Source organism: Tamandua tetradactyla, chromosome Y (assembly GCF_023851605.1).
Source record: "Tamandua tetradactyla isolate mTamTet1 chromosome Y, mTamTet1.pri, whole genome shotgun sequence".
Taxonomy (NCBI): domain Eukaryota; kingdom Metazoa; phylum Chordata; class Mammalia; order Pilosa; family Myrmecophagidae; genus Tamandua; species Tamandua tetradactyla.
In genome coordinates, this window is record NC_135354.1 from 2,520,431 (window position 1) to 2,532,852 (window position 12,422).

The window sequence follows — 12,422 nt, forward strand, 5'->3', positions numbered from 1 at the left end:
ACAAAACTACAAAAAACTGCTAAAATAAATCACAGAAGACCTAAATAGATGGAAGGGCATACCGTGTTCATGGACTGGAAGACTAAATATAATTAAGATGTCAATCCTACCTAAACTGATCTACAGATTCAATGCAATACCAATCAAAATCCCAACAACTTATTTTTCAGAATTAGAAAAACCAATAAGCAAATTTATCTGGAAGGGCAGGTTGCCCCGAATTGCTAAAAACATCTTGAGGAAAAAAAACGAAGCTGGAGGTCTCACGATGCCGGACTTTAAGGCATATTTTGAAGCCACAGTGGTCAAAACAGCATGGTATTGGCATAAAGATAGATATATTGACCAATGGAATCGAATAGAGTGCTCAGATATAGACCCTCTCATCTATGGACATTTGATCTTTGATAAGGCAGTCAAGCCAACTCACCTGGGACAGAGCAGTCTCTTCAATAAATGGTGCCTAGAGAACTGGATATCCATATGCAAAAGAATGAAAGAGGACCTGTATCTCACACCCTATACAAAAGTTAACTCAAAATGGATCAAAGATCTAAACATTAGGTCTAAGACCATAGAACAGTTAGAGGAAAATTTAGGGAGATATCTTATGAAACTTACAAGTGGAGGCGGTTTTATGGACCTTAAACCTAAAGCAAGAGCACAGAAGAAAGAAAGAAAGAAATGGAAGCTCCTCAAAATTAAACGCTTTTGTGCATCAAAGAACTTCATCAAGAAAGTAGAAAGACAGCCTACACAATGGAAGACAATATTTGGAAATGACATATTGGATAAAGGTCTAGTATCCAGAATTTATAAAGAGATTATTCAACTCAACAACAAAAAGACAGCCAACCCAATTACAAAATGGGAAAAAGACTTGAACAGACACCTCTCAGAAGAGGAAATACAAATGGCCAAAAGGCACATGAAGAGATGCTCAATGTCCCTGGCCATTAGAGAAATGCAGATCAAAACCACAATGAGATATCATCTCACACCCACCAGAATGGTCATTATCAACAAAACAAAAAATGACAAGTGCTGGGGAGAATGTGGAGAAAGAGACACACTTATCCACTTTTGGTGGGAATGTCAAATGGTGCAAGCACTGTGGAAGGCAGTTTGGTGGTTCCTCAAAAAACTGAATATAGAATTGCCATACGACCCAGCAATACCATTTCTAGGTATCTACTCAAAGGACTTAAGGGCAAAGACACAAATGGACATTTACACATCAATGTTTATAGCAGTGTTATTTACAATTGAGAAGAGATGGAAACAGCCAAAATGTCCATCAACAGACGAGTGGCTAAACAAACTGTGGTATATACATATGATGGAATATTATGCAGCTTTAAGACAGAATAAACTTATGAAGCATGTAATAACATGCATGGACCTAGAGAACATTATGCTGAGTGGGTCTAGCCAAAAAGTAAAGGACAAATAGTGTATGGTCCCACTGATGTGAACGGACATTCGAGAATAAACTTGAAATATGTCATTGGTAACAGAGTCCAGCAGGAGTTAGAAACAGGGTAAGATAATGGGTAATTGGAGCTGAAGGGATACAGACTGTGCAACAGGACTAGGTACAAAAACTCAAAAATGAACAGCACAATAATACCTAATTGTAAAGTAATCATGTTAAAACACTGAATGAAGCTGCATCTGAGCTATAGGGTTATCTTTGTTTTGTTTTTTTTTTTACTATTATTACTACTTTTTTTCTTTTCTTTATATTATCATTCTATATCTTTTTCTGTTGTGTTGCTAGTTCCTCTAAACCGATGCAAATATACTAAATGATGATGATGCATCTATGTGATGATATTAAGAATTACTGACTGCATATGTAGAATGGTATGATTTCTAAATGTTGTGTTAATTTCTTTTTTTCCATTAATTAATAAAAAATAATAATAAGATAAAATAACATTGACTGAAGGCTTACTAGCACTCAGTCTCTACTCCAAATTTTGAGCTCTGAATCTAGAGCTTCTTCCATCTCTCCATAGAATTTCTCTCTTTTATGCAAATGCCTGCTTCCCTTGGAAAGGGGCCATGGGTCACCCCTGACACCAGGGGCCTCAGCTTCGGCCTGCCCTTCTCCCCGACCCAATCCCAGACTGGGAGGACAGAAATCCCCCCAGAGGGGTGCAGAGGGAAGGTGAACCAAGGAGGCATGGGCAAAGGAGGGGCACACGGCTCAGTCCTCCATGGAAGAAGCCCCTGGGTGGGACAGGCTCCTGGACTTGCAATATATTGAAAATAAGTCACTCTGAAGTTAAAAGGTATATGTGATCCCCAAGATTTCTCTGAAATGCAAAACTGAAAATCCTATACACATGTACTATTGATGATGACTGGTTATACAAAAGAAATGTCTATATAGTATGTACATGTATATAGACATGTCTATATGAGAATGTATATTTATTTATTGTATAACATTTCTTTCCAAACAGGTTACCAGCCCTTTGAGGGCAAAGGGCATCTTTTCCCCATCTGACTCTCTCACTGTGACACAGTGGTGGGATGTGAGCAACTTCTCACTGAGTAATGATTGAATTAAAATGAATCAGAAAAGGTTTGCAATACACAGCACACCAGGTTAAGCACAGTGGCATTAATCCTTAAGGCACTGTAGTTTTGACCTTACTTAGAAGCTTCTTCAACAATTATTTCTCAACACTGAGTGAGGTGCCTAAGAAGCATTAGTTTTTCTTATCAAAACCCTGAGGCTCCTTCCCGAGCTGTTTCTGACTCAGCTGGTCTTCTGTGAAGCCCAAGATTCAGCATTTTAACAATTTCCCTTGGTTGTCCAATATTATGGGGTCCAGAGCCTCATTTTGAGAAGAATACTCCAAAGAGTTAAAAAAAGGGGTTAGATTAATTCCTAAATAATAACTAATTTTCCATCATGACAGAAAAGAATGGGGAACGCTCTCCAGACCAGCCAATCTAATGTGCTCTGTGTACGCACAGGCCACTGGTAGACCCATGAGGATATAAAGGTCTACCAAGGATGACCTCAGTGAATGACATCGACTTCATAGTCTATGTGACTGGCATCTCCTGGGCAGTGTACAAATTATGGTACCTTGAGAACATGGCCCAATTGTCAGTTTCTCGGCTGTTCTAACATAGCGGCAATTGTAAAAATGCCACTCCTTAGTTCGCTAGCTCTCAACTTCTCTGATCACTGAACGAGGTCCAATGGGAAGCAGAGGGCTGGTAAAAGTCATGGTGCTTTATTCAGGCTTAATCCACAAGAAAAAATTAAACAATAATTCCAAACATTATACTTGAAGAACTGATAAAGTGCAGGTGTTCCACAAAGCAAGGAAACAGGAGTTTAAGAAGGGAGGTACTTAAAGAAGCAGCAAAGGAAGTCTTCTGTAGAAGATAAAATTTGATCTGGCCTCTGAAGGCTGTGGAGGGTTTATTCAGATGGGAAGACTTGCGAGGGAGTTTTCCTGTGGAGAGCAACAGTAGGCATAGCAGTTCAGAGCTTTGGAAGCGACTTAAGGATCCATCAGACTGGTCTGGAACAAAGCTATGCAGGGTAACATAATTAAGACATGACAAGACCCTCCTCCAGGCAAATTACAGATGCTGTCATCACTGCCAGCAGCAAATATTATTATTTTTAAACCCCAAGGTCTTGATGCTACATTTATGGTGAAGAAAATTTGCTATGGAAAGAACAGTTTGACTCTACAGGAAAAAAAAAAGACCTGGAGTTATTTATTTTACCACTTGATACAATTTCTGCAAAATTTATTTTTCACATTCCTACTTACTTAACAGAGGTGTAGGTACTTAAATACCATTAGACTGCAGGCTATTCTAATTGGACAAACCAAATGATATAGGGAAGAAGGAAGATTATTGGTAAGAGGATCCAACACATTTCCTACTTATTTTCATGCCTAATATATTCTCGAAAACAAATTAAATCCTGCCACTCCTGAAAACACACATTTTCTTCAAAAATATTTTATAGTCTTATAGTCTCTAAATATTTCATCCTGCTCTTATAAATCATTTGAGGGCATCCATTTTCTAAAATGTTTGTCTCTATATTATCCTTAGGGTTCATTAATAAAAACCCTTATAACCCAATAGTCACAGCACAGTGGGTTCCTGACATGTACTCCCCACTATGGAAGACACAAATTCTATTACTTGAGGTTAATATGCTTTTCTCCTTTTAAGGAGCGCAGATGGCTTTCTCACTTACCATTTTATTTTCTTGGATTTCTCCATGCCTTCTAATGAAATGAGAGAGAGAAGTACCCTATTCCACCTTACAGCTAGAAAAACAGATTAAAAAACACAGCGAATTTCAAGTCCACTTCCATTTTTGGCTCTGGTTCTCCTGGGCAGTTCCATGAAATTCACAATGAAAGACTCCAGGAGTCAACCTTGGAAGGCCATGTCACCACAAAACTGTTATCATTTTTTGACTTTTCTAAACCTAACTTGTGGTCCTGGAGAAGAGAAAACTCAAAATATTCTAGCCTCTCTGGTTGCTTACTTTGTTGAGAACAACTCATAACTCAAGCTAAGGCTTTTCAAGTAAGTATCACTTGGCAGATTATCACTAACTTGAGAATTAAAAGAAGGTCTCCCCTGGTCTAAAACACAGAGACATAAAAAAAAAAGAACCTTGTCCAGGGTTTAGGTTGTATAGACAAAGAAGCAAAACTGAATGAGCACTAGAATGTGAATATAATTCTAGGTATATATTTTTTTGACATTTCAAATCACTTATTTATTTTTTAGCTCAGTCACTCTTCCTGAAAGTAAAAACAAATTAGAATTCTTATCTCTTAAAAGAAATGTATAATGGTTACTTCAGTCTGTGCAACACAAATTACATTTGGAAGGCCTATGGTCCCCCATATCTACTTATAATGGTGATGATATTTAACATAATCCTTCAACAAATAAGCATGTTTCCTTTGAGTTTATGGGGTTTTTCTTTCTCCACAAATATTTCCCAAAAGAAATGAATGTATATTTACATGAAACTTTTACACAAATGTTCATAGCAGCACTATTCATAAGAGCCAAAAAGTAAAAGCACAAATCAACCAATCTAGGATCAACAAAATGTGGTAGACCCATACAATGGAATATTATTTGGCCATAAAAAAGAATGTTACTGATACACACATAAACCTTGAAAACATTATGTTAAACCAAAGGAGAAGCAAAAAAACACATATTGTCTGTATTAACTCAAATGCCATACAATGGGTTGTTTTAACAACAGGAACTTATTGGCTCATCGTTTCAGAGGCAAAGGGTTTGCTTCCTCCTAGGGTTGGTATCTTTTGACTAGCCAGTAATCTTTGGATCATCCTAACTTAGATGGTCCATACCTGAACTGAAATTACCTCGTCAGAAAGTCCTGTCTACAATGGGTTCAGATTGTAACAGGAATGGATTAAGATTAAGAACATGTTTTTCTGGGGTACATAATGTGGTACATAACTCCAAGTCAGGATGAGTCTTAAAACTGTTACTGGAAGTCTCAGAGAGAAGGTACAGAGAGAAGCCACAAGGGAGCAGCCAGAAGTTAGGAGTCAATGACATCCAGAAGAGAATAGACACGATGTCACCATGTGCATTGCCACATGATGGAAAAGTTATGTCACCACATTGTCTGATTCCAACTCTTCAGAATAGGCAAATCCAATGAGGCAGATAGATCAGTAGGTGCCTAAGGTTGAGGGTGTTGATGGAAAATGGAAGGTGATCAAAGATGGGGTTTCTTGCTGGGTTGATGAAAATGTCCTAAAATTGACTGTGGTGAGGGTTGCCAAGTCTGTAAAATTACTAAAATAGGTGTACTATATGATATTTGAATTATATCTCAATAAAGCCATTTTTAAGCTGAGCCTGTCAGATCTGCCTCTTACTAATGACTGACAGATTCCAATTTTCTCCATCTGTATAATGGGATTAAAATAGCTATCTTAGAGGGTTGTTCTGGAGCTAATAGCATCTAGAACCATTTTCTAAATATAGCAGGTAACCAATAAATAGGAAAATTTCCAAATCTAAAGTCTTAAATTATGATGAAAATTGTTATCTGGGTGCCAGATATTTATGAATAATAGTTAAAAAATCAGGTACCATGTAATTTGGAAATATCAATTTATATATTTGCAAACAGCAAATATTTATAATGAGTCTTTTCCTTAGCCAATACACTTAAATTCTGAATGAAAAGCAATAAAAAATAAGTAATTTTCTATTATGTTTCTGAAAGTATGAAGTTAAGAAAGATTAAGAACCCCCACTCTTTACTTTGAAGATCTCTGAGATACTAGAAATATTTAATTGGCAAATTACTTGCACATGCCATTAAGTGAAAGACTGAATCTTGTTTTTAAATTCTATGGGCTCTTATTCCTTAGCCTTCACTACACTATAATCCGAAATCATCAAGGTCTTCACTTATGCAAATTTCAACTTTTTCCGTTTTTGTTTCCATACAGAATAACTAAATTAATGCACTTTGATTTCTGAAAGATTCACTTTTGAAGTGGCAAATCAATGAAAATGAAGTTTCCCCTGAAAATAAAACAGATTCATCAAGCTATATTATTTCAAACACTGAACCATTACATCTCTCTCATGGATTCTGAAAACTCTATTAATACAATAAAACAGGAATGATGTTTCTGTTAAACATGAAAGTAACCCCTCTCAGAGGCAAAGGGATTGTTGCTGAACAGCCACACTGTCTCTGAACAGCTTCACTGGGGCACTTTTTCTAATGTGTGCTAAATCCTCAAAGAAAGTTGTGGTTTTGCTATAAGGGAAATAATATTCCACCTTGCTGAGATGATTAACAACAGCTTATGTGGCCATCGTCCCTTAAGCAGCAAGCAAAAGACAAATTGTTAAATTTGTAAGTTAAATAGCATAATAGAGTAAGTGGATACAGACCTATCTCCGTGGCTGTACGCGACAATGTCAAGGTTGCCATTTAAAACCCTTTTGACAAGTGCCATTTTATGTTAATCACAGTTAAGGGTGTGAAGAGGAAAGAAGTATTCTGGCTACAATTCAGAGTCACTCAAGGAAGTTCTAGGGGGAAAATGGGTACCATTAAAATGGAGTAAGTACAGAATAAGTACTTCATACACGCAGCCTGTCTCATTAAAAACTGAGTCCTCTAAAGCCCCTATAAACTTTTTTTTATTATTATTCTGAACATGTGGGTACAGTGGTGATAAGTATCCATCATAAAAAAAAAGAAGAAAAGCACACACACAGATTCAACACACACCCAGGCAAGCTGAGCTGAATATTTTACTGAAGTCATATATGGTATAGGCATCTGCAAAAATTAGGGTTAATTTGAAACTCTTCCAGCTCTGTACATAGAGAGGGGGAAGGAACTGGCAAAAAACATGGTCTTTCTGGTGCCAGAAGTCAGAGTTGAGGTTCCTATGAAACCAGTAATTTCCCCTCCCTGGGAGTACTTCCTCATCCATAAAAGAAAGTCATAAACTAGACCAGCCATTTGTTCAACTGCAGTGCAAATCCTGCTTCCTTGGGGAGTCTGTCCAAAACATTTCCAAATGCTACACCCAAAGATTTTGATTTGGTAGATGTGAGATGGAGCCAGGGAATCCACACCTGCAACCAGCATTGCCACATGATTACAATGAGAAACTCTCTTCAACTTTATTGATTAGAATCCCTCTTATTCTAAAATCTGATGGATCTATAAATCCTCAAGATTAATAAGCTACTTAAGTCTTCATAGTGAATCCTGGTTAAGGGCAACAACAAAAAGGACAAAAGCAAGTAGGTATTTAGCTTTAAACAGTAATTATTTATCACAGGCATCAATTAAATCAACAGCAGAAAGGTCAAGTGAGGTGTTTTTCCACTGGTAAGAAGAGATCATTAGCCATCTTTCCCAGTACCAAAAGTAGGGCAGTTAAAAGTGTTTGGTGGTACATGCCAGAGAGTGGCACTCTCCAGATGTGTAAGCTTGCTTTAATTCTCTCTTGCGTTATCATTTGTGTTTATTACCAAAGAAAAACACAACCAAGAAAATTGAAATTTTCTAAATTCTTAAAGCAAAGGATCCTAATTCATTCTGTAAATGCAAGCATGTCTATATTGCTTAAAAAGCCAATTTCCTAAGCTTTACTCTCCTTAAACAGATGTTATCAAAAATTATTTTCTTGCAAAAGCATTAACATACATTTAACCCTACTTAAATGCTTCAAGAGCAGATGTACTATAAATGTACACCCACAGCGATCCCTATTAGTATAAAACTTTTATTTCAATTAAAATGTCTAACTATCCACCCCCAACACACACCTAAACTGTAATTTTCTCTGAGAAGTTCCAATATGTTCTTGATTTTGTTACCTTTATCAACCTTTCAGAGCAAAAACTGCCTTGCAACTGTTGGAAGAAATCAGTCATTAGCAGCAAGATTACAGCAAATTTTCCAATTTAGAAAAATTGTATTTTTATCTCTCATACTGAAAGAATGATATAATTTTACTATTTTAAAATAAGCAGTGTCATTTAAAATAGTCCAATGTTCCCAAGCCTGTAAGTTCTAGGACTTAATATTAGCTTTCTGTTCTCTACATCTTCTTTCCTACTCACGAGTTCTCCTCTTCCTTCATCTCCTCTCCCTTCATCTTATTTACACTCTCTCTCTCTCTCTCTCTCTCTCACACACACACACACATGTGTGCACACACACATGTACATACACAGAACCCAGCCTGTAGCCACCTAGACAGTCTTCTATAGAAGTTAACCTTCAGGCAGTAGTTAAATAACATATGGCTTCACATGGTTACTGTGATTTACTCTCCAATTGACATTCTTCCACCTTCTCAAGATGCCTGCCTTTTTCCCCTCCCATTTTTAAAATGGAATGATAAAGTAGGAAAAGTATATTTCAGCTATTTGAGCATGGATGATTCTCAAATTATCCCCACCAACTGGAAGTGGTCTCTGATACTACTATATTTCAAAATTGAAGCCATTATGGTCAATTGTGCAAATCTGTATTTAGCTTTTTGTAAATAGTGGATTTATGACCCTATGAACTGGAACAGCTTCTGAATGGTTTCTAGGATCTCTGCTGAGAGACATTCAGTACCCAGGCAGGCCACCATCCTTATCAGTGTTGAGGCTATTTACTTCCAGAATTCATGACTGATCTTATTTGCAATTCTTAATATCTAGGGGAATGTTTGTGTGTGTAAGAAAATACAGTTGAGTCCCCATATAAAATAAAAAATTTTATTTGGATTCCCAAATAAAATAAAATCAACCATAGTTCAATAAATTTTTTTCACCAAAGTAACAGGTTATTTTTCTGAAATACTAAAATCAGAATCAATATCCTATCTATGTCTGCAAATATTAACAGAGATCTTTACCCAAATAATGTGCCTTCCAACTTTTAACCATTTTTTCCCTTTGGCTATCTTTTTGAATATTTTATTTTCAGAGTATCTTGATAAAAATAACAAATGACCTCCTTTCCAGTGAGCTTTAAAATTATGGCTAAAGGTTTGTCCTCTTCTAGTCTGCTATTTGAACTCTCTTTAATATTAAGTTTGGGTGCTAACTTCAAAACTTCTCATTTTCCCATTTTCCACTCTCATTATTGTCTATAACCTGGGTCAAAATGACTGAAGCAAGTTGATTCCACTTAGTCTTTATGTCAACTGGCCTCAGTTTCCCCATAGCACACCAACTTCGTTTTTGGCACAGCAGGTGTTTCTGGCCAAAATCTAACTGTGAACTTAGAAAGAGCCCCTCCAAACAACAAGATTATAGCCAAAACTAACTGGACATTGCCTCATTAGTCTTTGTGTTTCATTTATGGTTACAAGCATGAAAGAAAGGTCCTGCTCAAAAAAGCTTAATAAAAGCTAGTTGACAGTTAAACAGATTTACTTTTCTGCAAGACTTCTCAGAGCCTTAATAAACTGAAAAGTTAAGGCTTTGTGATACTGAGAAGAGAGCCCTTTTTCAGAGAATACTTACTAACATCAGTAAGAAACACTACTCTAAAGAAGCTAAACTTTAAATATCTATCAATAGTGAAGATTAAAGGACAAAGGGAACTGTCATTACCAGCAAGAGGGCAAGGTCAGGCTAATTTCTCCTGGACTCTAGTCCACCACCAGAGCTGAAGCAGTAAGCCAATGGGTATCCCACTGTGGCCCAGGGCATAAGTTTCTTCTATTCTGGACTTCATGAAAATCACAACCAACTACCTCAAGAGGTCTAAGACAGTCAACCAAATGGCCCTCTATTTTTTATAATTCATGAGACAGTCAACATTTATTTCAGTTACTACAAAATGTCTTTTCAAACCTGTTTCTTGTACTATATAACATGTTGTCTGTTACATCTCTCTCCCTTGTATGTTCAAAACCAAAAGGTATCCAAAGACTAATAATCTTATACTTCTAAGTCATACATAAACTATGCTACAATGGTTTTAACAGCAATGCTGGAAAAGTCCTACACAATTCTATGTCTACTAGTTAGGCTGCTCCTCTCTCCACCTTTTGGCAAATCACTGACCTTTCTGAAATTCACTAAAAGCTATGCAACCATTCACCAGAAAAGTACTCATTTACACAAAACACTACCAACTATGGTGGCAATTCACGAACTTCCTGATAGTGACTCAGGACCCCAGGTTGCAAACTTCTATCTTTAACTTTTCATTAAAAACTGCAGATCCAGTGTGGGTGCAAGGGTAGTTCAGTGGTAGAATTGGCGCCTGCCATGCGGGAGAGCTGGCTTTGATTCCCGGCCTAGGCACTTCCCCAAAACAAACAAATAAAGGAAAAAAACAACAACACAAATTCAACAATGGTGCTGCATTAACAGGATACTCACATGGAAAAAGAATGAAATGAGACCCACACCACACAATATATAAAAAAAAAACCAAAAGCAAACAAGCAAAAACCCTGCAGATTCACACACTTCCACCCGGACAATGAAATTGGGTCCTCATCTTCATATACTAAACAGTAACTTCAAATGGCATATTAAAACACATTTCATGAAATTTTGTTCACTGTGATGAAAAAGTAAAAACAGAGGTCAAAAAGAAGAAAACACGTGATGGCATTACACAGATAAAATATTTTGGATTTTAAGGAAATGAAGTGTTATGTTATAGGACATGCTTTCAGGGGTACACTTGTGATGTCATTCAACAAAAGTAGGATTCAATTCTTACACTTATGAGTTATGCTATTAATACCATCTACTGCAGAAACTACCACTGGAAAAACATCAATAAATAACAATATGCACACAGTCAAGTGACCATCTCAAATTAGCATCATGAAAAGATACATCAAATAACTCAGATTAACACTTTCAGGAAACAGTTTCTTAAAATTCACAATGAAAATGTTTTGCTTCCACAGCATCGATAAATAAGGAATAGTGTAAAATGAACATGCTTAAGTAACTACTCTTCACATAGTGTCTGCACCAACCTGTTCAGCTGCCAGGCAAGCCCTTTCAAACTCCTACTTTCAGTTCCTTCACTCATGGGAGTAATTTATTTGCCTGCCTCACACAGACACTGTGAAGACTAAACAATTGCATGCACATCTGCCTCTGGCTCTGCCCATTCCAATCAGCACAACAATAAAAATCTTTTCCAAGCATCATTTTGAACCTTTCCTTGTCCTACCTTATGGTGACTCACAACTGCTTATCTTAGATAAAAATTACTCATCAGGGTCCCTGTGGTTGGTACGCCATCAAACAGCACTACTTCCCCAAGTGCCCATGTCTCATAAGCCATACCCCTCAATCAAGGGCCTCTTCTCTCACGAAGCCCCTCTATCCACAACTACACAAAGACCACCTTCCCGCCCTCATCTGCCAACCCTTGCTTCTCCCCTGCACACAAAATTTTGCTTATGTCAAAAGATAGAGCTTTCCTGGACAATGCCCCAACAAGCACATTTCAACAAATAACGTGGATGTATGCATAATTGAGGCAGCATGTAAATTGAGCATCCTATGTAAATTGAGAACTCTAATCCAGGTACATCCTTCCTTATATGCTGCTGTGGGTACCTACTTAGATGATGAGGGGTCCATCCCACTGACACAAGCACAAACACCACCAGAGGGAGGCAGTGTGGCAAAGAGAAAACAGCCAGAGTCAAGCTGTAATCCTGCCTCTACCAGAAGAAGTTCAGACTGTGGTCAAGTTACTTCACCTCTCCACATTCCCTACCCCAGAAAAATGAGAATTATAATATTACCAACCTCATGGATTATAAGGGTCAAATAAGTTACATATAATGTACAAAGAGAAAAATGCTCATTTCTTTTCTTCTCTCCTGAGCTTATGTAAG

At 37.2% G+C, this 12,422-nt stretch overlaps 1 pseudogene; it reads right to left on the bottom strand.

Moving 5' to 3' along the window:
- LOC143672478 (electrogenic aspartate/glutamate antiporter SLC25A13, mitochondrial-like) overlaps positions 1–12,422 on the bottom strand; it is a 120,681-nt pseudogene that overhangs the window by 92,577 nt on the left and 15,682 nt on the right.